Source organism: Panthera leo, chromosome C2 (genome assembly GCF_018350215.1).
Source record: "Panthera leo isolate Ple1 chromosome C2, P.leo_Ple1_pat1.1, whole genome shotgun sequence".
NCBI classification, from domain to species: domain Eukaryota; kingdom Metazoa; phylum Chordata; class Mammalia; order Carnivora; family Felidae; genus Panthera; species Panthera leo.
Window position 1 is genome coordinate 41,263,032 of NC_056687.1, and position 23,271 is coordinate 41,286,302.

Sequence of the window (23,271 nt, forward strand, 5' to 3'; positions counted from 1 at the left end):
GAGATTTTCTCAAGAGTTACCATTGCCTCTTTCTCATGCCTTTTGCCTTAAACATGGATATCATACCTAGAGTTGAAGCAGCCATCTTTTGACCATGAGGCAAAAATGTATAAGGAAAAAAGCTCTGCAAAGTACAGAATGAAGAAAGAGTTTTGATGATAATATAAAGGTTTTGAACTACTTATTTCTTAGACTCCTGGTTAGGAAAATGATGAATGTCTTTATGATTGAAGATACTTTACATACATGTTCAGTTACTTGCAGCTGGATACATTGCTCAGTGGTGATTCCCAAATGAGTTTTCAAAGTACCTACCTGTCAGTAACAGGGAGAGGATGCGTGACCCACATGTCAATCTATCAATAATCTTAAATCAGGAAAGCAAGTGCCATTTATTTTTCCACCTTTCAAAGGTTATCTTACAATTTCTTAATGATATGAAAGTATTTTAAAAGATGAGATCATGTGCTCTTCCTGTTTATCTTTTACCAAGTACACTTTAAATTTCTGAGGTATTTATTTGAATAATTGCAAATGTTCTATATTTATACGTAGCAATCACTTGGTTACATAAAAAATATTGAAAGACAAACAGAACATGTTCAGGAACATATCCTTCATTAGATAATGTTTCTAGATGAAAAATATTTGTAATTATTATGATTGGTGAAAATGTTACTGACTTTTTGAAAACAATTAATGTCCTTTCAACAACTATAAATGGTTTTCATACCGAAAGATTTCCAAGTCAACAACATATAAAAAGTCATTGCTACTCAAAAAGTAAATAATATGTTCATATTTCAGTATGTCTTTACAATAGATGCTGAAAAAACGTGGAAATATTTGTATTTGTCCCTTATCCCCCAACATATGTATAACAAAAGCAAATATTTCCACATTTATATATAAATATCTGCACACATTTATATTTATTCCCAATGCACACTAGAATACAGTTGATATTATGATATTTAAGTGACTGTAGACACAATTCACCTGATTAATTTTTAGATTTTGGAAAAGAAATTTTTATTATGAAAATGACTTTGGAAATATGGGAATAAATATTTAGGATTTATCAAAATTTCAATCCATGTATTCTGAATCTAGTCTTTTCAGATAAATATTTGAGATTGTAGTTAATGAGAAAAGTTAGAGTTTTCAGTTGGTCGTTATTCTTGAAATTTGGCTAGAAATATTTTAAAGAAGTTATATTTTGCTTTTTTTAAGTTTATTTATCTGTTTTGAGAGACAGAGAGACAGAGAGAAGCAAGTGGTAGAGGGGCAGAGAGAGGTAGAGACAGAATCACAAACAGGCTCTGTGCTGTCACCACAGAGCCTGATGCAAGGCTCGGACTCACAAACAGTGAGATCATTACCTGATCCAAGATCAAGAGTCAGATGCTCAACTGACCAAGCCACCCAGGGGCCCCTATATTTCCCTTTTAAATGAAGAAAATCATTATAAAAATTCATAATTTTTATTCTTGTTAGTTTGTACATCTATTTGAATATGACACAGAAATGTTTATTTTAAGCTTTTATTATGTAAATAAATTGCATTCTGGTAAAGTTATAAGAACTCTGAAGTGTAACAATTTTATAAATTTTAATACAAGTATTGTGATATTCAAGCCTCAATTATTCATTTTTTGGGCAAGTAGAAGCAAAAGAAATAAGTTAAAGGTAATGATCTCTGGTTTTCACAGACCACTATTTTTTTTTAACAGTGGTTGAGTAGTATGATAACTCTTAATAAAAGAAAATGAAACTAGGGGCGCCTGGGTGGCTCAGTCATTTAAGCGTCTGACTTCAGCTCAGGTCATGATCTCGCAGTCTGTGAGTTCGAGCCCCACTTCGGGCTCTGTGCTGACAGCTCAGAGCCTGGAGCCTGCTTCAGATTCTGCATCTCCCTCTCTCTCTCTCCCCCTCCCCCACTCATGCTCTGTCTTTCTCTCTCTCTCTCTCTCAAAAATAAGTAAACATTAAAAAATTTAAAAAAAGAAAGATAATGAAACTATGAATTTGTTTCTTCAAAAAAAGATGAGACAAGTATTTGTATAAATTTAAAATAACTATTATATGCATTATTGAATAAATTTACATTGTCATTGTGAAGAATAAATTACTTCAAAAAAGGATTAAGAGTACTTAAGGGATGCCTGGGTGACTCAGTCTGGTGATTTCAGCTCAAGTCTTGATCTCAGGGTTGTGATTGTGAACCCCGCTTTGGGCTCTGCACTGGGCATGAAGTCTACTTAAAAAGGAAAGAAAGAAAGGAAGAAAGAAAGAAAGAAGAAAGAATACTAAAGTAAAGCATAGCCCAAAACAATAAATTTGGAGAAATGGGAAAAAAAAGCAGATCTGTATATTAATTATAATATATATATATAATTTTGATTTTTCCCTGCAGTTACAGGCAGACTGTGAAGAAAATCTTTTTTAATAAATTCTATTATGTTTTATAAATTTATTTTATAAATTCTATTTTGTGGCTATAACTTGGTTGTCTTTGATACTATGGTGGTAGATTTTTAGGTGGGAAAATTCTTTTTTTAAATTTTTTTTTTTCAACGTTTTTTATTTATTTTTGGGACAGAGAGAGACAGAGCATGAACGGGGGAGGGTCAGAGAGAGAGGGAGGCACAGAATCAGACTCCAGGCTCTGAGCCATCAGCCCAGAGCCCGACGCGGGGCTCGAACTCACCGACCGCGAGATCGCGACCTGGCTGAAGTCGGACGCTTAACCGACTGCGCCACCCAGGCGCCCCTAGGTGGGAAAATTCTAAATTCTCTGTAGGAAATGTCTCACGTGGAACTATAAAATAATGGCTGATTCTCACTTATTTCTTCTGAACTTTAAGCCCTTACTTTAGTTAAACCACGTTTAATATGATATGTAATAAAATTGACCATCAGTGATTTTGACTTTTAGTTGCAAGATCTGAATGACCCAAGGATTCCTAACTCTGCTTATCCTCTAATATACTTCAGAGGGGGTGGATTGGACAAAGGTCTTCCCCAAACCAGGTAATTTGCATGCAGATCTTTCAAGATCAGAAATTCAATCAGATACAAATGGGTTTTCAGTTGAAATCGATAAGAATAGGTGTGCAATTAAAACAAGCTCTTAATCCTTTTCATTACAAAATAATAATAAGAAAGAAAGACATAAACATCATCATCAAATGATCAGAGGGGAAAGCAAGGGCTTCCCGATAGGGAGTTACAGGGCAGTGCTTCTTAGAATTCTTTTCTTCTCAAACAAACCCTCATGCGTGGAACAAAGAAGCCAATGCCTTTCCTCTCATCTCTCCCCATGTCCCTACTGTTTTTAATAATGTACGTCTGACATGCTAACAATCGAGCACATGTTTTTTTATTGTTGTCTGATCTCAGCTGTCTGATAATGGCTTAAGAGGAATGATGAGTGGAATCACACATCAAGGGTCTCCTTTGTTGATAGTATAACCGGGGTGTATTTCCAATTTGCAGTTTGGTGCTGCAGCTTAGAAGTGCCACCTTTGTCCGATATCCACTTGGTGCTGTGCCATTAATCTACCAAACTCAGGGGTCAACTGCTCCGACAATGTGTGAATAAGGAATTAAAGGTATGAACTTTGCACAAGTTTGTGAAAAATAAAAAGAAACAGTTTGTTTCCCAGTTTTTTAAATCTTCAGACATAAAATAATAAAATATCCCTCTGCAAAAAATCTAAGGGTACCATATGATATGTACATACGTTCTTTACCGTCCATATTTAGTTTAAAAAAGGTTTGATGTTTTCCATAATGAATGAAGAGTCAATCTGTTCTATGTTTTACCACTTGGAATTAATCCAAGACCAATTACTTTCCAGATTATTCTCACAAATTTTCCGCAACCCAAACTCCTCTTTTGGAGGAAAAGTACATATTTTCAATAGTTTAAACTTTTTCTAACACGAGCATGTTACCTGGGTAATAATAAAAAATATGTGCTTAAAATATGAACTGTATAATTTTATAAAAGCTTTCAAAAAAGAAAAGTCTATATAAAAATTAGAAAATGTTTGTCAGAATATTAATAACTTCCCCCCTCTGCTAATAGTGACATGTTGTTTTCATAAAGTTTACTCTCTGAAAGGAATCCCACTCTGATTAACCAAAATAGATTACATTGATAATACAATTTTTTTTGTCTTATATAATTGATAGTGATTGAAATTAAGTCTTTTCTGGTGTTGAGGCCGCATTCACAGTTGAGAGCCTTGAATTCATCTATAAAAATTGGCCTTTTTAGAATATGTGCATGTTACCATTCATTATTTTTTCCTATTTTTCCTTTGATTAAGAATAAACAAAAATATATTAAACTACAGACACATGGCTTATATCCTTTCAACATTAATAGTGATCTCTCCAAATATAGTGGCACAAATGAACACTGTAGCTAAACTTACTTTTTATTCAAACACCCCTTCTATTAGAATTGATTTTAATTTTTAGGTACAATGGCATGAAGAGCTTTAGAAATATTTTTAGTTGCGTACTCAAACTGCCTCAATACTACAATACAGACATATTTGGTGTACGATGTTCTGTGCCCACAGGGTTACCCGAACTTAGTATGTGATAAATTTCTTATTTTACTCTTTTTATTTTCATTATGATTCTGGTTTGCTGAGCAGCTGTATATAAGAAGAAAATAGAAAAAAAAATCAGTATCCATCAGAATAGTAAATACTATTTAAATTAATATTTGAAGAGAATAGCAAAGTGAATAAAAATCTGTGAAATACATGATTAGCCATAGTAAGTATAGAGAGGTATTAAACTAAAGTCTGTGATGCACTAATTTATGGCAATTCAATGAAAACTCCTCTTAAGTGAAAACTTGCTAACAAAAGAAACATGTTAATGGAATTCTGTTATTTTATTCAAAGCCTAAACACTCAAGAGGCTCTTTGTACCCACTTGTTGTGGGAAAAATCTACAGTTAAAGCCCCTGCAATACACAATCCATTTAACTCTTTCCTTTTCAATGTGCATTTATAAGGTAGGAATTGCTCTGAAAATATCTTAAGCCAGATTGTACATTCTCTCTTTCAAATGGCTCTTAGAATCTGTGCAACCCTTCTTTTTATACAAAAAATAATGTTTCAGAGGGGCCTGGGTGGCTCAGTTGGTTAAGCATCCAGCTCTTGATTTCTGCTCAGATCGTGATCTCACCATTCGTGAGTTCATGAGCTCAAGCCTGCTTGGGCTTCTCTCTCCCTCTCTCTCTCTGCCCCTCCCCTGCTTGTGCTCTCTCTCTCTTTCTAAATAGATAAACATTTAAAAATATAATGTTTCAAGTATGACAATAGGCTGTAGAAAACCATGAGTTTTGAGAATAAACTTTTAATAGGACATATTCATGTGTCCTATGATTTAAGCAAAAGGTTCTTAAGAAAACTTGATATAATTAGGTTTTTCCTGCAACACAACTATGATTGCACTGTATCATGAAACAAGGGTGTATTTTGATCAGGGAAAAAGGTAAAGGCCGTGTTATTTCTCTGGATAAGAAGGAAGAACAGCATTATCAAGTACAAGTGTGGAAGTTTACCCCTTCACGAACACTTCTTTCAGCTCCGGAATAGCTAGATCCTGTGTTTCTAAATTTCCATTAATGTCTCAAAATGTACTAGCGTGTGACTTGAATATTACAGGTCTTTCATGCTAAAGATGTCTCCAGATCTTAACAGAGTTAAATTTTACCTTACAATAGCTTGTTGTTAATTAAATGAAATTTTTATTGAAATACATAGCCAAATTCTTTAAACATATTTTTTAAAGTTTTTATTGGTTTTGAGAGAAAGAGAGAGAGAGAACAGAGCCAGAGAGAGAGAGAGAGAGAGAGAGAGAGAGGAGAGGGGCAGAGAGAGAGGGATAAAGAGAATCCCAAACAAGTTTCTCACAGTCAGTGGGGAGCCCAATGCGGGGCTCAAACTCACAAACTGTAAGATCATCACCTGAGTGAAATCAAGAGCCCAAGGCTTACCTGAATGAGCCACCCAGAAGCCCCCTAGCTGTATCCTTATAAAGGGATTTATAATATTTTATTCTCTCTGCCATGACTGTGATATCAGCAATAACAATTATTTTCATTTTGAATAAAATTAAGAACTTGAGAAAAGTTTATATTGAATATAACTATCCAAAGACACGTTTATAGGTGAAATTATATCATTTTTAAATCATTTTGCACATCAAAATGTCAACATTGCCTTGCCAATATTCTGTCCCAGAGTTCAATTATTTTGAACTCTAAATATGCATATTTTGGGGAGGATGCTAGTTGCCGGATAATGTTCACAAGCTTCCCTTTACAATAATCTTTGGGGGCACTTGGGTGGCTCATTCGGTCGAGTGTGCAACTCTTGATTTCAGCTCAGGTCATGATCTGAGGGGGTTGGGTGATCAAGCCCCACTTTGGGCTTCATGCTCAGCATGGAATCTGCTTCAGATTCTCTCTCTTTCTCCCTCTGCCCCTCTCCCCCCCACTAGATGCTCTCTCTCACTCTCTCTAAAATTAAAAAAATAATAATTTTAAAAAGTAAAATAATCTTTGTAGGAGAATAGTCATTCACTTTGTCATAGAGACAACGTAGGGTAAGTGTGATATAGCATTAAAGAGTATGGGGTGCCTTGGTGTTTAAGTGTTGGATTCTTGATTTGGGCTCAGTCATGATCTCATAGTTTGTGAGTCTGAGACCTGTATTGGGCTCTGTGCTGACAGCATGGGGCCTGCTTGGGATTCTCTGTCTTTCTCTCTCTGCCACTCCCCTGCTCACTCTCTTTCTCTTAAAATAAATAGATAAACATAAAAAAATAGGAACAATAGAGTAGGATTAATACAATATGAAATAGTCTATATCCAAAATGCAGCAAGGTATCAGATTTATTCCTGTTAACATGTAGGTGAAAAAAAAAAAAAAGTAGTTTATTCGCTCTCATTTTTCATAAAGCCAGACTCCACTAAACAAGAGAGGTGACTTAGCAATCAAAAATATTTGCTAGTTTAAGTCTCTTTGGTTTAAAACCAAACTTAGTTGGGGCGCCTGGGTGGCTTAGTTGGTTGAGCGTCCGACTTCGGTGCAGGTCATGATCTCACGGTTCCTGAGTTTGAGCCCCGCGTAGGGCTCTGTGCTGACACCTCGGAGCCTGGAGCCTGCTTGGGATTCTGTGTCTCCCTCTCTCTCCGCCCCTTCCCCGCTCATGCTCTGTCTCTCTCTGCCTCTCAAAAATGAACAAACATTAAAAAAATAAAAAAATAAAAACTGAATTTAGTCAAAGTTCCTTTTCTATAGGGTTGATTTTGCTAACTTTCTTCAGATAAACGCTCTTTCAGATTGTATTCTCTTTCCTGTCCTACACTCAACATGATGTGGGTGTGCTTGGGAAAGGAGAAGGTGGTAAGCAACAAGGCAGCAGTGGCCCTTGAATGTAGCATCCTCTGGGTCCTCCTGGTCTTTTCTTTGAGCGGCTACAGAGACCCACCTGGTCAAACTTACCCAGAGGGATCTTTCTTTCACATCATATGCAATTATCAACCACAGGCACAAAGGCTCATGACCAAGCAATCATAGAGGAAATGGTTTCCTCTTTACGCTGTCGAAGAAGCCCTTTAATCTGATTCCTCCAGATTTGTTTCTTAATCTGTCAAAGAAAGTTTAAAATTCCTGTTTTCTCAAAGCCTGAATTTGCAAAATCGTATTTTGGATGCCACTGCTGAATACAATTTAATTCTTGTTCTACATACCTTTTGCAGTCACCTTAATCATCCTTCACCTAATCTACCACTTTAAGATTAGTAAGAAACAAGGTGATATCGATCAAAGTACAGAAGGGAAATAACACATTTAATGTATTTTCAAAACCTTTTTTTGAAGTGAAGAAAGTTTGGGTTAAAAAACTAATTAAAATATACTTGAATGTTAATAATGGTTCCTTTAATTAATGGATTTGTTTATCCAACATTTTATTGAGTCTTCGTATATTCTGGATAGTGTTCTATGCCCTGAAAATACGTCAGCTGAATAAAACAGACAAAACTCATGCCTATTTGAGCTATTTTCTTGTGAACAGCACAGCTGTTAATCTTATTCTTTCCCATGGCTTTCAGGATCATCTATATGCTGATAACTACTACCAGTGAGAGTCTAATCCAGAAAACAGAAACCACTGTAAGGATTTTTAGAAAGGACTTTAATAAAGTCAGTTGGTCCATAGGTGATAAAAGAGCTGAAAAGAAAAAGAAGGATCAATGGGGTAACCAGCGTGTTACCCACAGCTACACTCTTAGATTAGAGGATCAGAGAATAGAGAAAGAATTACCGGGTATCAGACAGGGGGACTCACCAGATGGAAGCTGGAATCACACCAGCCTGCGGGTTCGAAGCATGAGCTCTAAGGGATATTCAGCCACTGTTAGAGACGTTCTTCAAGGCAAAACGAGGGGGAAAGAAACACCCTTGCTTCTCAACACTCTCTCACCTTCCTGTTTCTTGTCAGTGTCTGGATCAGCCAAACCCAGTGTTGGACACAGCCAGCAGTGATTAGCCCACTTGGGATGCAGAGTGGAATAAAGGAGAGATGACGGGTGTCCCTGAGAACAAACAGGACGAGGCAGGCACATCTACTGAACTTACATCTTCTGTGGTTATTTTCCTCAGACTTGTGTTCAAATGTCTCTACGAGGTTTCCCTTGGATATGTGAAAGACACATTATAATAAATATGAAAAACATCAAACTTTGATCACCACAACATCAATCATCAGGGTGTATCATCAGTCATGGGGTGTATCAATCATGCTTTTCTCCTTTTCTCCTGACTCTATTCATTTCATATGCAAGTCCTATCTCTGAAACATTCTGGGTCTGTCTACTTCTCTGCATTCCCACAGCTAACACTCTAGTGTAAATCACTATTATATTTACCTTGAATTTCTGCAACATCTCCTAATTGTCCCACTATGATAGATTGTATCTTTCAAAATTGGCCTGCCTCTTGAAGCCAGAAGCCATGTAAGATATTTAACTACCAGAAACTACAAAGCTTTGAGATGCCTCCACCACGTGTAGAGATCCTGCAGAATGAGACCACCTGTGAAGAGAAAGAGGTGAAGAAACACTCCTGGTGCCCTGTGTATGAGTGAAGGACTTGTCTTGCACTTATTGTATCTTATCTTGAAGCCCTAGTTGCCCAAATAATTTTCTCAGAATGCTATGAATTGAGTTACTCTGGAACTCAGCAATTCCACTTCTAGATATCTACCCAAGAGAAATGAAAAAAAAAAATCCACACAAAAACTTGTACATGACTATTTACAGTAGCATTATTTATAATAGGCAAAAATGGAAAAAAATGTTCATGACTAAGGGATGGATAAACATAATATGATATATCCATACATACACAATGGGATATTATTCAGCAATAAAAATGAACAGAGTACTGAGACATAATATAATACGGATGAAACTTGAACATTTTATGCTAAATGAAAGAATCCAGCCATGAAAGACCACATATTGTATGACCTCATTTCTACGGAATGTCCAGGATAAGCAGAGCTATAAAGACAGAATATAGAGTAACGGCTGCATAAGGCAAGTTGTAGTGTGTGTGTGTGTGTGTGTGTGTGTGCACGCGCACGCGGGCTGGTGGAAGAGGATGGGTGGGTGTTAAGTGGGAAGAGGCAAAAAGTGCTGATGAGTATTAGGTTTCTTTTGGGCATGATGAAAATGTTCTAAAATTAGATTAGAGTGATGGTTTCAAAAGTCAGTAAATATATTGGAAACCATTGAAGTATACATTTTAAATGGGGGAACTGTCCAGTATGTAAATTATATCTTGGTAAAGCTGTTTTAAAAATTCCCATCAGATCATGTTAATCCATTGTTTTTTTTTAAGTTTATTTATTTATTTTGAGGGAGACAGAGTGAGTGGGGGAGGGGCAGAGAGAGAGGTGGGGGTAGAGAGAGGATCCCAAGCAGGGTCCACACAATCAACACAGTCTGATGTGGTGCTCCAACTCATGAATCTGCAAGATCTTGACCTGACCCAAAACCTAGAGTCAGACGCTCAACCGACTCAGTCACCCAGGCACCCCCATGTTAATCCATTATTAAAACCCTAGGAATCCCTCCTTGTGAGGCCACAACCTTGTACACCATCCTGATCTTACCTCTTGCAACTCTCCCAAAGGTCCACTTTCTTTAGCCATGTTGGCCTTCTTCAGTGCTTCTCATAGTCTGAGTTTGTCCTCTTATAATATTCGCATCACACCTTTACCTACACCTGAGAGACCCTTCCCCCAGGTTTCAAGGTGTTTACATCCTCCTAGCCCTTCAGGTCTCAGGTTAATTTTAACTTCGTTTTTTTTTTTTTTAATTTTTTAATGTTTATTCATTTTTAAGAGAGAGACAGAGAGACAGCATGAGTTGGGGAGGGCCAGAGAGAGAGGGAGACACAGAATCTGAAGCAGGGTCCAGGCTCTGAGCTGTCAGCACAGAGCCCGACGTGGGGCCCAAACTTACAAACCGTGAGATCATAACCTGAACCGAAGTCTGATGCTTAACCAACTGAGCCATCCCAGGCGCCCTGGTTAATTTTAACTTCTTAAGGCAGGTTCATTCATCAAAACAGTCCACCAGCCACTCTTAGAAAATACCGTTTTGTCTCCATGGCACTTCAAACACTACAAAACATTATTGACTTGATTTCCTTTATTTCCTTGTGACGTCTTTTTCTCCCACTAGAATCAGAGCTCCATGAGAGTTGAAATCTAATCTCCTGATCATCACTTTGCAGCACCTGGAGGAGTGCACAGAGTAAATGCTTGCTAAATATTTGCTCATTGAGGAATTCTTTACACTTAATTATCTTCTTATATTTATCATCATGGAGCAAATAACAGTTTTTCAAAACAGTTATATGTCTCATTGTTTGTAACCTTCATTCTCACCTTTCTCTGCTCACTGTTGAGAAAAGTTCACTGCTCTGGGACTAGACCAGCGCTCTCCAGAGAGAATGTTTCTCCTGTTCTCACCTGCTTTTATCACAGATCTTCCCACTGCTGCAGTAACAATGGAAATACCTTACAAACTATTTTTACAAGTATTTATAGTTTATATTTTTGTTATTATATGTATATATATTGGTATAGAGTGGACACATAGTAGGAAATCAGGAAACCTCACTTTTTTACCTACATTCTGTCCCCAAACCATCTGAGTCTATAAAATATCAAACTTTTTCTGGACAACTTCTGAAATTCCTTCTTGTTCCAACAAGAAAAAAATGCTACAGGAGCATTGCAGACACAATATAGATATCCTAATGGCATTAAGAAGTCCTAGTTTTATTCCTTTGTGGTAGTGCCTCATTCAATCTAATTGCTTCTTTAATTTGCTTGGGATGATTTTCTATTTCTCATGCTCATTCTTACAAGAAATTCATACGTTTAGCTGATTTGCAACCTCGTGACACTTCCTTGCCAGGCCAAATTAGCCAATGCTTAGAACTGACTATAATATAGACAGACTTTAGCTTTCCAACCTAAGACTAGCTGTATAGACATGAATAAATTGCCACACGTTTCTGGGACTCTTTGTCTTCATTGCTTATTGTAGATAAATAGTATATCCTGTTTTGGGGATTAAATGACATAACTTACACGAAGCTGTATCACAGCAGACTCAGTGGCACATAGTAGGTGGTTAATAGAGGTATAATAAATATGCTACATTATTTTGTATAAGCTTGCCTATTCTGTATTAATCAAAACCACTAGTATCTCGGTTGCTTAAACTAAAAAGTTTATTTCCTGCTCATGGTCCGTGTCCATCATGGGAGCCAGGCAGATAAGGGATCTACAAACTGGAATGTGATAAGTCATCAAGAGAGGAAAAAGAGAAGAGAAGGAACTATGAACCAGTTTTTAAGTGTTTACTCCCTGGGAATACATCACCATATTTACATATGTGAGTTAAAGTTCATCATGTAGCTTCAACTATCATGAAGAGGTTGGGTAAGTTTCAATCCTACATGTGCTTGGAAGATGAAAATAAGAAATATTAGTGAACTGTTGTAATATTTATCTCAGTAGTCAGTATAAATTTCTTATTTTTATTGTTGACAGGACTATTATTTAAAAATGTCTTGGGGCACCTGAGTGGCTCAGTCAGGTGAGGATCTGACAGGTGATTTTGGCTCAGTTCATGATCTTGTGGTTCATGAGATTGAGCCCTGCATCGGGCTCTGCACTGCCCTCTACCTCTCCCACCCTCTCTCAAAATAAATGAAAAAAAAACAAGCTCAAAAAAAAATAAAAAGTTCCTATATAACTGCATTTGTTGGGAAAGTATACCTATTTCAGTTAAATTTAGAAAATAGGTTTTGAATCATTCCCATGTACAAACTTATATTGTAATGATGGAGACTGATATACATAGATAGATGATAGATGATAGATGATAGATAGATAGATAGATAATACATAGATGATAAATAGATTTAATATTGGTGGTACAACAAATTGGTGGGATGCTTTTAGAAATAAAATAAACTTGGGTCACAGAAAATGCACTAGTAAATTCTAACTGAAAAACAAACCAAAAAAGTCTACACAAATGACAGCATAAGTAAATTATAACAGATGACTACCATCCATTAGAAAAAGGCAGAGAAAATGGGGAATGCTCACCAGGGTAAGGAGACAAAAAGAACAAAGAGCAGTGTGAAAGTGCCTCATGACCATAGATCAGCACATGTCAGAGTGCAGAAGCTTTGGAAAATGGAGCTGGGCCTTGTTGAGAACTATGGATACCATGTTAAGTTTCTGGATGTAGGAACACAGACATGAATTTTCTCCAAAAATATAAGAAACACATTAGAAATGGAAAATATTTCAAAAAATGTAAAAAGTCAGTATAGTAGAGCCCATAGTAGTGGTGACCAGTTGAATGTAATTGTTGAGAAGAAGTAAACAAATCAGATATGGCAGTCGGAGTCTTCATACAGAAGAGGTAACTGGTGGTACCATGAATTGAGGGTCACTTGAAAGAAGGAAGTTGTAATGAAGAAATGGGTTTACCTTGAAAAATATGAATTAAAGGTGCTTGTAGGAATTTTACATGGAGGTTTTTCTAAATTATCTAGTGGTCCTCACATAAAAAGACCACACACACACACACACACACACACACACACACTACAGAAGAATGAAAAAAAAAAAAAAAAACAGAAAAGGCAAGCCAAGAGAGATTGTATATGTTTGGAAAATGGATGAAAATTAGGTCAAAACCTGCAGCCATGTCATGTGCAAGATAAGTTTATGAAACTCTAGGCAAATGGCAATTAGAAAATTATTGGCCATGTTTTAGTTTAGTCTTAGTTGAATAGTGACAGTAGAAGCCACATGCAGTGAAAACATGAGATAAATTAAGGATGATGAAAGTGGATTATGAATTCAAGAAGTTTGGCAGAAAGAGAAGTTATCACATTTCTCCACTACTCTAAGCCCTCCAGTTACTTCCATTTCACTCCAAATGAAATACCAAGTTCGTAACATAGACTAGATGCCTCTACCTCATTTGATCTTCTGCTAATTTTCTGAACTCATCTTCCCCACTTTCTTCATGATCTTTCTTATAAACATCACCTTCACAAGTAGACTTTCCGTGGCCACCTGATTTAAAAGATCCTACTCTCTCTTCCATGACTTACTATCCCACCCTGTTCTTTCTTTTGGGTACGTATTACAACCTGACATATTAAAAAATGTCCTCCCTCCCATCACCCCCAGAATATAAGCTACAGTACAGCAGGAACTTCCTCTGTTTTGTCCAGTGCTATATTCTTAGTACCTAGCATAGCACTTGGCACAAATTAGGTGTTCAGTACATATTGGTTAAGTGCATGAATAAAAGTGTGACAGTGTAGGGCTCTACTTAGAAGGAGGAATTGGGTTAAGTAAAGGATTTCTTCAGCAGGAGGCAATCTTTTTTTTTTTAATATTTTTTTTTAACGTTTATTTATTTTTGAGACAGAGAGAGGCAGAGCATGAACGGGGGAGGGTCAGAGAGAGAGGGAGACACAGAATCCGAAGCAGGCTCCAGGCTCTGGGCCATCATCAGCCCAGAGCCCGACGCGGGGCTCGAACTCACGGACCGTGAGATCGTGACCTGAGCCGAAGTCGGACGCTCAACCGACTGAGCCACCCAGGTGCCCCTCAGCAGGAGGCAATCTTGAGACTATTTGTGTAGGGGACTATTTGTATCAATCTGGAGGAAGAAATGGATGAGACCTTGAAAGGGCATAGGGTAGAAACAAGCAATGGAGTAATAATCTGTAAGGAGGTGTGCAGAAGAGGATTGTATCAAGGCAACACGTCAGGGATACATCTCAGAAAGGAAGGGAGAATTCCTACATCTGAAATTTAAGGGAAAGGAAAGGATGGATAGTAATGAAAATAAAATCTGAGAAAGGAAATTGGAATCGCTGTTTCTTAAACTGTGAAGAAGAATTCAAGAATTCTTAGACAGGCTAGAGGGAAGGGAGAAGCTTGAGGAGAGCCAGAGGAAGAGAAGTTTAGCCATGCTGCTTGGAGTGAAAATAGAAGACATGTAGATTTCCTGGAGGTCAGTCCAGGGTAGAATTCTTCCCTTTCCTTCTACTTTAAAATTTTTATTCTACTAAGTTCTTCCGATATAGTCTATTATTTTTTGAGATAGGCTAGTATAGGATGTCAGTATATTTTACTCATTGAAATAAATATATGCGTATGATATATATAACTTGATTTTTGCATATATCTTATATGCATATATGTATGTATGTATACATGTATGTATATAGCTATACATTGTATATATTTTTGGATATGTATATATGTGTAAATATGCAAATGCATGCATGCATATTGGTAAATATGTGTGTGTATGTGTGTGTATATGTGTGTGTATGTCTTTAGTATAGTAGGTCAAGTTAACTGGTTTTGGTTTTTTTAGATTCATCTAGTTGACTTGCAAGAATTTAGTATCTTTCTATCTTGAAACTGAATTTTCCAGTTGATTCCTGGCAGCAGCCATCATCATCTGTTTGGAACGATAGCTGTTGTTTAAGCTTTGATGGAAGAGACCACAGAATATTTATCCCCCTCTAGTGATCCTGCTACTTTACTAGATGTTGTCAGTTTTTTAACTGTTCTGGCATTAGAAAGCAAATGTCAACAATGTTTTTTTTAATATCTACAAAGTAGTATATGCATATTAAAGAAAAGGGAGAATACAACGAAGAATATCAAAATTATCCCTGATTTTACTACCCAGTATTATTGTTTGATAATTTGTAATGGTGTTTTCTTTCTAAACTATTTCTCTATATATATGTACAATTTTTAAATGTTCCAACTAATAATGTACACCTTTCTACAGTCTGATTATTTTTCATATTTTCTGTCATTAGCATTTTGTCAGGTAATTCAACACTCTTGGAAAGAGTAGTTTTTTATAGCTGCATAATATTCTATCATACGGCATTTATTTAACTGTTCTATTTGTTTTTTTTTCTTTTTTTTAATGTATATTTTATTTCTGAGGGAGAGAGAGAGAGATAGAGCATGAGCAGGGGAGAGGTAGAGAGAGAGGGAGACACAGAATCCGAAGCAGGCTGCAGGCTCTGACCTGTCAGCACAGAGCCCGACACAGGGCTCAAACCCACAAATTGTAAGATCATGATCTCAGCCGAAGTTGGGTCCTTAACTGACTGAGCCACCCAAGCTCAGCACCCTTTGTTTTTTTTCTTTTTGTTATAGTATTATTACAATTTTTTTCCACATAAATTCTTTATTTAAGGGCATGAGTTTTAAAAAAATTTTGAAACATTATCATCGTTTCTGTGAAAGATTATCATTATAACTGCTACTCGAGTTTTGTTTTTAAACCAATATATCAAGCAGAACATGGGATAATAATACAGACTTTCACATTTATATATTGATGCTGATAGTGTCTAAGATGTTACATTTGGGGATGTTACATTATCTTACCCAAGTATTTGTAGTTGTGAGTTTTCATGAACTTGTGTCCTGTTTTGTATTATGCATCTGTTAAACTTAGTAAAGCTAAAATAAATAAATGTTGTGCCATATGTGTTCTTGGTTACACTAAGTTAGAAATAGCACTAAATTCTGTATTTGGATCATATATTTTATAATCATCATGGAGAACTATATCATAAATTTTGTTGCAAATAGTGGATAATATTGTCATCAAGATCAATATTTGGACACTAGTTTTATTTAAATGTAAGTGGATTTTTTTACATCAAAATATTCCTTGATAGTATTAAAGCAGACTTTATAAGTCTTTCAGAATATACCTTATAAATGAAATACATTTATGTGAAAGATTTCTTTTCCCTGGATAGAACTATCCTGCCCTGTTGCATTTCAATAGCTATTTCTTTTTGTTGTTCTTGTTCCAGGAACATAAGTGCTCCTGAGTGAATGGATAATGCTGGTTGAGAAAAAAAGCATAAAGGAGGATAAATCTCAAATAGAATCCCAAATGTTTCTATTTGGAATTCATCAATGGCATCTGCTGATGTTCAAGGCAGACAAAGTTGCTTAAAATGCAGACTTTTTGCTGTTCCCACCACAATCGATATCACACATCTTTCATACTTAAAAGGCTGACTTTACTGTAAATCTTCTAACATTCCTTAGGTGATAAATGGCAGGCTTTTAGGGACAGACCATTTCAACTAACATGGCAACTGTATTTCTATGATGAAGATCTATTTAAAATAAAATGGACTCTTTTTTGGATATAATAGTAAGAAAGAAAGGAAGACTGACCACCGTTTTGATCATTTCTGTTGCCAAATTATAGGACATTTGCTAGCATACAGGTAGTGTTTAGTTTCATTTGGTACATGTGCATTTCTTATTGGAATTTAAAAAGCTCTTTGTAGAGCATTGTAGTGTGAAGGCAAAAAAGCCTTTAAAGAATATGATCCTTTCACGTGGATTACTTACCTTCTAGCTAACGGCCCATGAAGTTTACAAAGTTTTCTAAATACTATAATTTTCTTCTAGGGAATCTATCTCTCTATCCAGCCCAAACCTCCCATAGGCAAAAAGCATTTCAGTGATATAATACTAACTTGATTTTTGCAGAGATCTGAGGGGTAGAAGGTGAAGAGAGCACAAGTAGAAAGTCACTTGAGTAGTGTTTCAAGAAGAATGTAATCTAAAGTACCGTGATGTGTACTGTGTGCAGTTTAGAACTAAATTAAAATTACAAATTTGTTAACTTTGTAAAAACCAGAAAATTGAGTTGGACTTACAGGATATTTGTTTGTTTGTCTGTTTTAACCTTCTAAGAAGTAATTTTTATTTACAGGAAATATTTAACTATGGTAGATGCTGTGCCTTCTATGACCTTGAAGACCTGGTTTTCTGTAAGAGACTAAAGTTATTTTTGGCTTTGACCTGAGGGAAAGAAAGATAATAGAGGAGATGTCATGGTAGCCAACCCCTTGACTGGTATCAAATGATTTTAAAAGAAGAAGAAGCAAAATGATACCAAAATGAGTGCTAAGACAATACACTGGGTGGAAAAACAGTCTTTTTAAAATAATGTTAGGACAACTGAACATCCATAGGCAAAAAACTGAAGTTAGATCCCTTTCTTACACCATACACAAAAAAATTAATTATAAAATAATCATAAACCTAAATATAAGGGCTAAAACTACAAGACTTCAGTAAAACACAAGAGTAAACCTTTACGTCCTTGAATTAGGCAATAGTTTCTAGAACTTCTTATATATGAGAATCATGTCAAATAGACAAGCAACAAAAATTTTAAGAAACATCAAGAAACTAAAAAGCTCTCAGAATGGAAGAAAATATTGCTATTGCTAAGGGACTGGTATTCCAAATACATAAAGAACAATTACAACTTAACAATAAAAAGGAAAATAATTAAAATATTGACAAGAGATTTGAATAGATATTTCATCAAAGAAGATATACAAAAGGCTGATGAGCACATAAAATGATGCTCAACATCATTAACCATTAGATAAATGTAAATTAAAACCACAGTGAGAAACCGCTTCACACCCACTAGGATGGCTATAATTAAAAAAGACAGATAATAACAAGTCCTAGGGAGGATGTAGAAAAATTGGACCTCTTGTTAATTGCTGATGAGAATGTAAAAAGGTGTAGCCTCTTTGGCAAACAGTTTTCAATTCCTCAGAAAGTTAAGCTTAGAGTTACTGCATGACTCAGCAATTTCTCTCCTAGGTATGTGCCCAAGGAAAATAAGAACAAACGGTCACCAAAAACTTATGCATGCTTCTAGCAGCATCATTCATGATAGCCAAAAGGTGGAATAAAACCCAATGCTTACCAACAGAAGACTGGACAAATAAAATGTGATATATCCATACAATGGAATATCATTTTATGAATTAAAAAAAGGAATGAAGTACTAATTCACACTACAACATAGATGAACATTGAAATTATTATGCTAAGTGAAAGAAGCCACTCATCAAAGACCATCCATTGTATAATTTTATTTTATGCCATTTCCAGAATAGGCACATCTATCGAGGCAGAAAAGTAGATTAGTGGTTGCCTAGAGCTGGGCATTGGGAGAGGGGAGGGGAGGGAGGAGTAGTGTTAATTAAGGAGTGATTGCTAATAGGTATGGGTTTTCTTTTGTGGTGATCAAAATGTCCTAAATTTAGATTGTGGTAATGGTTACACAATTCTATGAGTGTACAAAAATTGAATTACATGCTTTAAATTGGTAAATTTTATAATATGGGAATTATATGTCTCAATACAGGTATTTTTAAAAATAAGTGTCAGAATCTCAAAATAAGGGTTTTAAGAGAAAATTCATATAAAATTCTTGATTAAATGACAGGGCAGGAACTGATGCAACCCTTTTAACAGATTTCTAGATTCAAGACACACACAAAAAATCTACTTTGGATCCCACGGGACCTAATGAGTTACAGATGGAGTTAAGTTCCCACTTTGTTCACTTGACTATAAGCAAACACCCTGATGAATTGGAAATAGAAACCCCTATCTTGTTATATACTAGGATTAGATTCTTTGAGGTTGTCAGGAGTCATCACTCTTGCTATAGACATTTTTCTTGGGACAGTAGAACAATCCTCAGGGATCTCAGTGTCTCCTGCACAAACACTTTTTTGAAGAGTGGGATACAACCATCAGTGATTTCATGTGTTTGCTGGTTTTGACAAGGAGAAGGAAAATTAAAATATCTGTAGCTGGGAGCTTGCTTTGTATGTTTAAAATTATCATAGTAGCATCAGTGTTGATGTGATTCTGCAAATGGCAGAATATCCACCTGAGGAATTTATTTATTTTGCAAAGTGTAGGATGTTTGTAGAAACTTTACTTGAAATCTTTCCTAAATATACATGAATGTCTTTGCATATATACATATAGGTGTATGTGGGTAATATTCTCTCAAAAATGTTTGATATTATCCTCTTAGAAATGAAACTTTGAGAAACACTCAAGTATACAATCCAATATAATGTTTTAGTTGGACAGATTTGAAACAAAATGGTTAAACTTTCTTCAACCACAACATAGTGTACAGTGACAGACTAAAAATAATTATAGCTATTGTCATTCTTGTATATTTTACTTTAACAAAAACTGGAAGTAGACACATGCAAAGGAATTCTTATATTTTAGTGTTAGTTTATCATTTATATTAAAATTAATTAAACTATGCTTTTGCTATGAATTGTAATGTACCCTTTGCCTATCCCTACTCTGTCATTTACTTTTAAGCAATCATGGACAAATATATTTTTAAGCCTATTGAATTGGCATATTAATTAAGCAGAACAATATGTTTGGTAAAAACAGAATTTTATCATGGTTAGAAAAACAAAAGAGCAAGTTTATATTAAATTATCTATGTCTTGTGATGATCTTATCTATAAGATAGATTAAATTGTCTGTACCTCTGTGATTCTATGATTCCAAATAGTTATAGAATCTTAGAAATGGATATAAAAGAATGATAAAAATATTGTTAAGTATCACTAGGAAAAACTTTCTGAGATTTCTATGTCCAATAACAGCCATTAGGCATTTCCCAGATAAGCATGTAAGTTGGATAGTGACAATTCTTCCAAGGATGAAAAGAAAGAATTCAGGGAAAATTAATATAGGTTTGAAGGGTAATAATGTATAAACTAATATATACATATAAAATATATAATTTGTATATATAAACGTAATCTAAGAAACTAAAAAAAACTTAAATAAAATGACAAATTACTTGAAGAGATATAACCACAAAATGAATTAGGAAATCTGAATTGACAATTAATAAAATAATTAACAAAAGATGTATAAGACAAATACAACGAACATTTAAAAACATTGTTGAGGGGTGATTGGGTGGCTCAGTGGCTTGATTTCAGCTCAGGTCATGATCCCAAGGTCATGGGACTGAGCCCCACATTGGACTATCTGCAATGAGCCTGAAGCCTGCTTAAGATTATCTCTCTCTTTCTCTCTGCCCCTCTTCCCCATTTATTCTCTCTCTCACTCTCTAAAAAAATTTTTCAAAGTAAGAAAAAAATAAAAAATAAAAACATTGTTGAGATAAATTAAATAAAACCTAAGTAAATTACAGAAATAGAATTTATTCTTTGAAGCTTTCCTGAGAAGATATCTCTAGGCCCAGATGATTTTATTGGCAATTTCTATTAAACATTCAAAAAATTGCACATAAACACTGTCAAAAAGAGGAGGAAAGAATTTCTGACTCATTTTATCAGGCTAACATTGTCCTAATGCCAAAGTCTAAAAATTACAGATTCATATCTTTTGTGAACATACATGGAAAAATAATTAACAAAATATTAGCAATTGAATACAATATATGTTAAAAGGTAATGGACTCAAACTATGTAGGGTATATCCTAGGAATACAAATTTAACATTCAAAAACAGTCACTGTAATTCATCATATCAGAATGAAGGATGAAGACCATATGAATCTTTGAAAGGAAGCAGAAAAAGGATTTGACAACATTCAGCATTCATTCATGAAAAAGCTCTTCCCAAAAAGTCTTCAGCCAACATCATAATTAATGTGATTATGATGGCTAATTTATGTGTCAACTTGGCTGAGCCACAGGATACCCAGACATTTGGTCAAATATTATTCTGGGTGTTTAGGTAGATGTTTTTGGATGAGATGAACATTTAAATTCGTGGATTTTGAGTAAAACACTTTGCTCTCCATGACACGATGGGCCTCATCCAAACAGTTGAAGGCCTGAATAGAACAAAAAAGACCAGCCTCCTCTAATTAAGAGACAATTCTCCAGTAGACTGCCTTCAGATTCAGACCTTATCTGCAACATTGGCTCTTCTTGTTCCACAGCAAGTTCCATATATATATATATATATATATATTTCTGGTGTGTGTATGTGTGTGTGTGTGTGTGTGTGTGTGTGTGTGTGTACACATTCACACTCTATTAGTTACGTTTCTCTGAACTATTCTGACCAATATAGTGATATACTAAATGCTTCCCCTACAAGATAAGGAAGACAAGAATGGATGCTCTCATCACTTTTTTTTCAACATTGTTATGAAGGTCCCAGTCATTGTAATAAAATAAAAATAAATACATAAAGATTAAAGAGAAAAAGGTAAACTGTCTCTGTTCAGACATGCTCAGATTGTTTCATAGAAAATCTTAAGGAATATATAGCACTGCTAGAACTAATAAGTGAATTTATCAACATTGAAAGATAAAGGTCAACACAATTGATTAATTATATATTTACACACTGGCAGCAAAAAATAGGAAAATGGAATCTGAAATAGCATCAAAACACATAAAACACAGGAACAAATATAACAGAAGATGTGCAAAGTATCTGCACCGAAAATTATAAAACATTGCTAGTAGAGATTACAGAAGATACCAATAAATGAAAACATATAATGTTCATTTTATATAAAAGACTCAATATTTTCAAAATAGCAATTCTTCACTAATTGCAATCTCAAACATATTCTTAGAACATTTTTTCACAGAAATTGTAAATCTAATGCAAAATTATATATGTAAATGCAAATGACCTAGAAAAGCCAAAGCGATGTTTAGAAGGGAGAACTAAATTATAGGTCAATCTAATCTTAAGACTTTATCTATATCTCTACTAATCAAGATAGTGTGGTATCGGTGAAATGATAGACATATAGATAGATCAATGAAACAGAATACAGAATCTAGAAATAGATCTACACATATAAGCTATATTGTTTTTGACAAACATGTCAAAACAATTCAATGAGTAAAGAAAGTCTTTGAACAAATAGTGCTAGATTGATTGGCTATTCATACAGGAAAAAAGTGAACACTTAATTGTGTCTCACACCGCATACCTAAATTAGCTCCAAATCAGTCAAATACTTAAATAGAAAAGCTAGAATTACAAAACATCTAGAAAAAAACATAGAAGTAAAGTTTGCCACTTTGAAGGAGACAAAAACCTGCTTAGATAGGACACAAAAATATAATATCTAAAGGAAAAAATATTATAAACTGGACTTTATAGAAACTAAAAACTTTTATATTTTAAAGCACAATACTAAGACAACAAAAAGGTAAACCAAAGGATGAGACAATATTCATAATACATTTATCTTATGAAGAATTTCTATTCAGAAAATATACTTAATCTTTATAACCCAATGATACGCAGTTAATTAAAAAATAGGTGAAAGAGTTGAATGTATGTCACAAAAGAAGATATACAAAATGGTCAACAATCACATGAAAAGATGCATAACATCAAGAAGATGCCTTAATCATCAGGGTAAGTGCAAACAAAAACCACAGGGAGAAATCACTACTCGCCATTAGAATGGCTAAATTAAAATGTAAAGTATGAACAAGGGTTTTGAACAACTGGATCTCACATGCACTGCTGTTGAGAAATCAGAAAGTTAATTTGTTTAAAATACAACCAACCTTATGATCTAGTCATTTCATTTCTAGGTATTTACCCATTAGAAATAAAAATAAATATCCACAATAAATGTTGATATGTGAATTTCTATAGCAAATTTATTCACAATAGCTAAAAAGTGGGGAGAAAAAAACAAATGTCTATTCAGAGGTAAATGAGTTAAAAAAA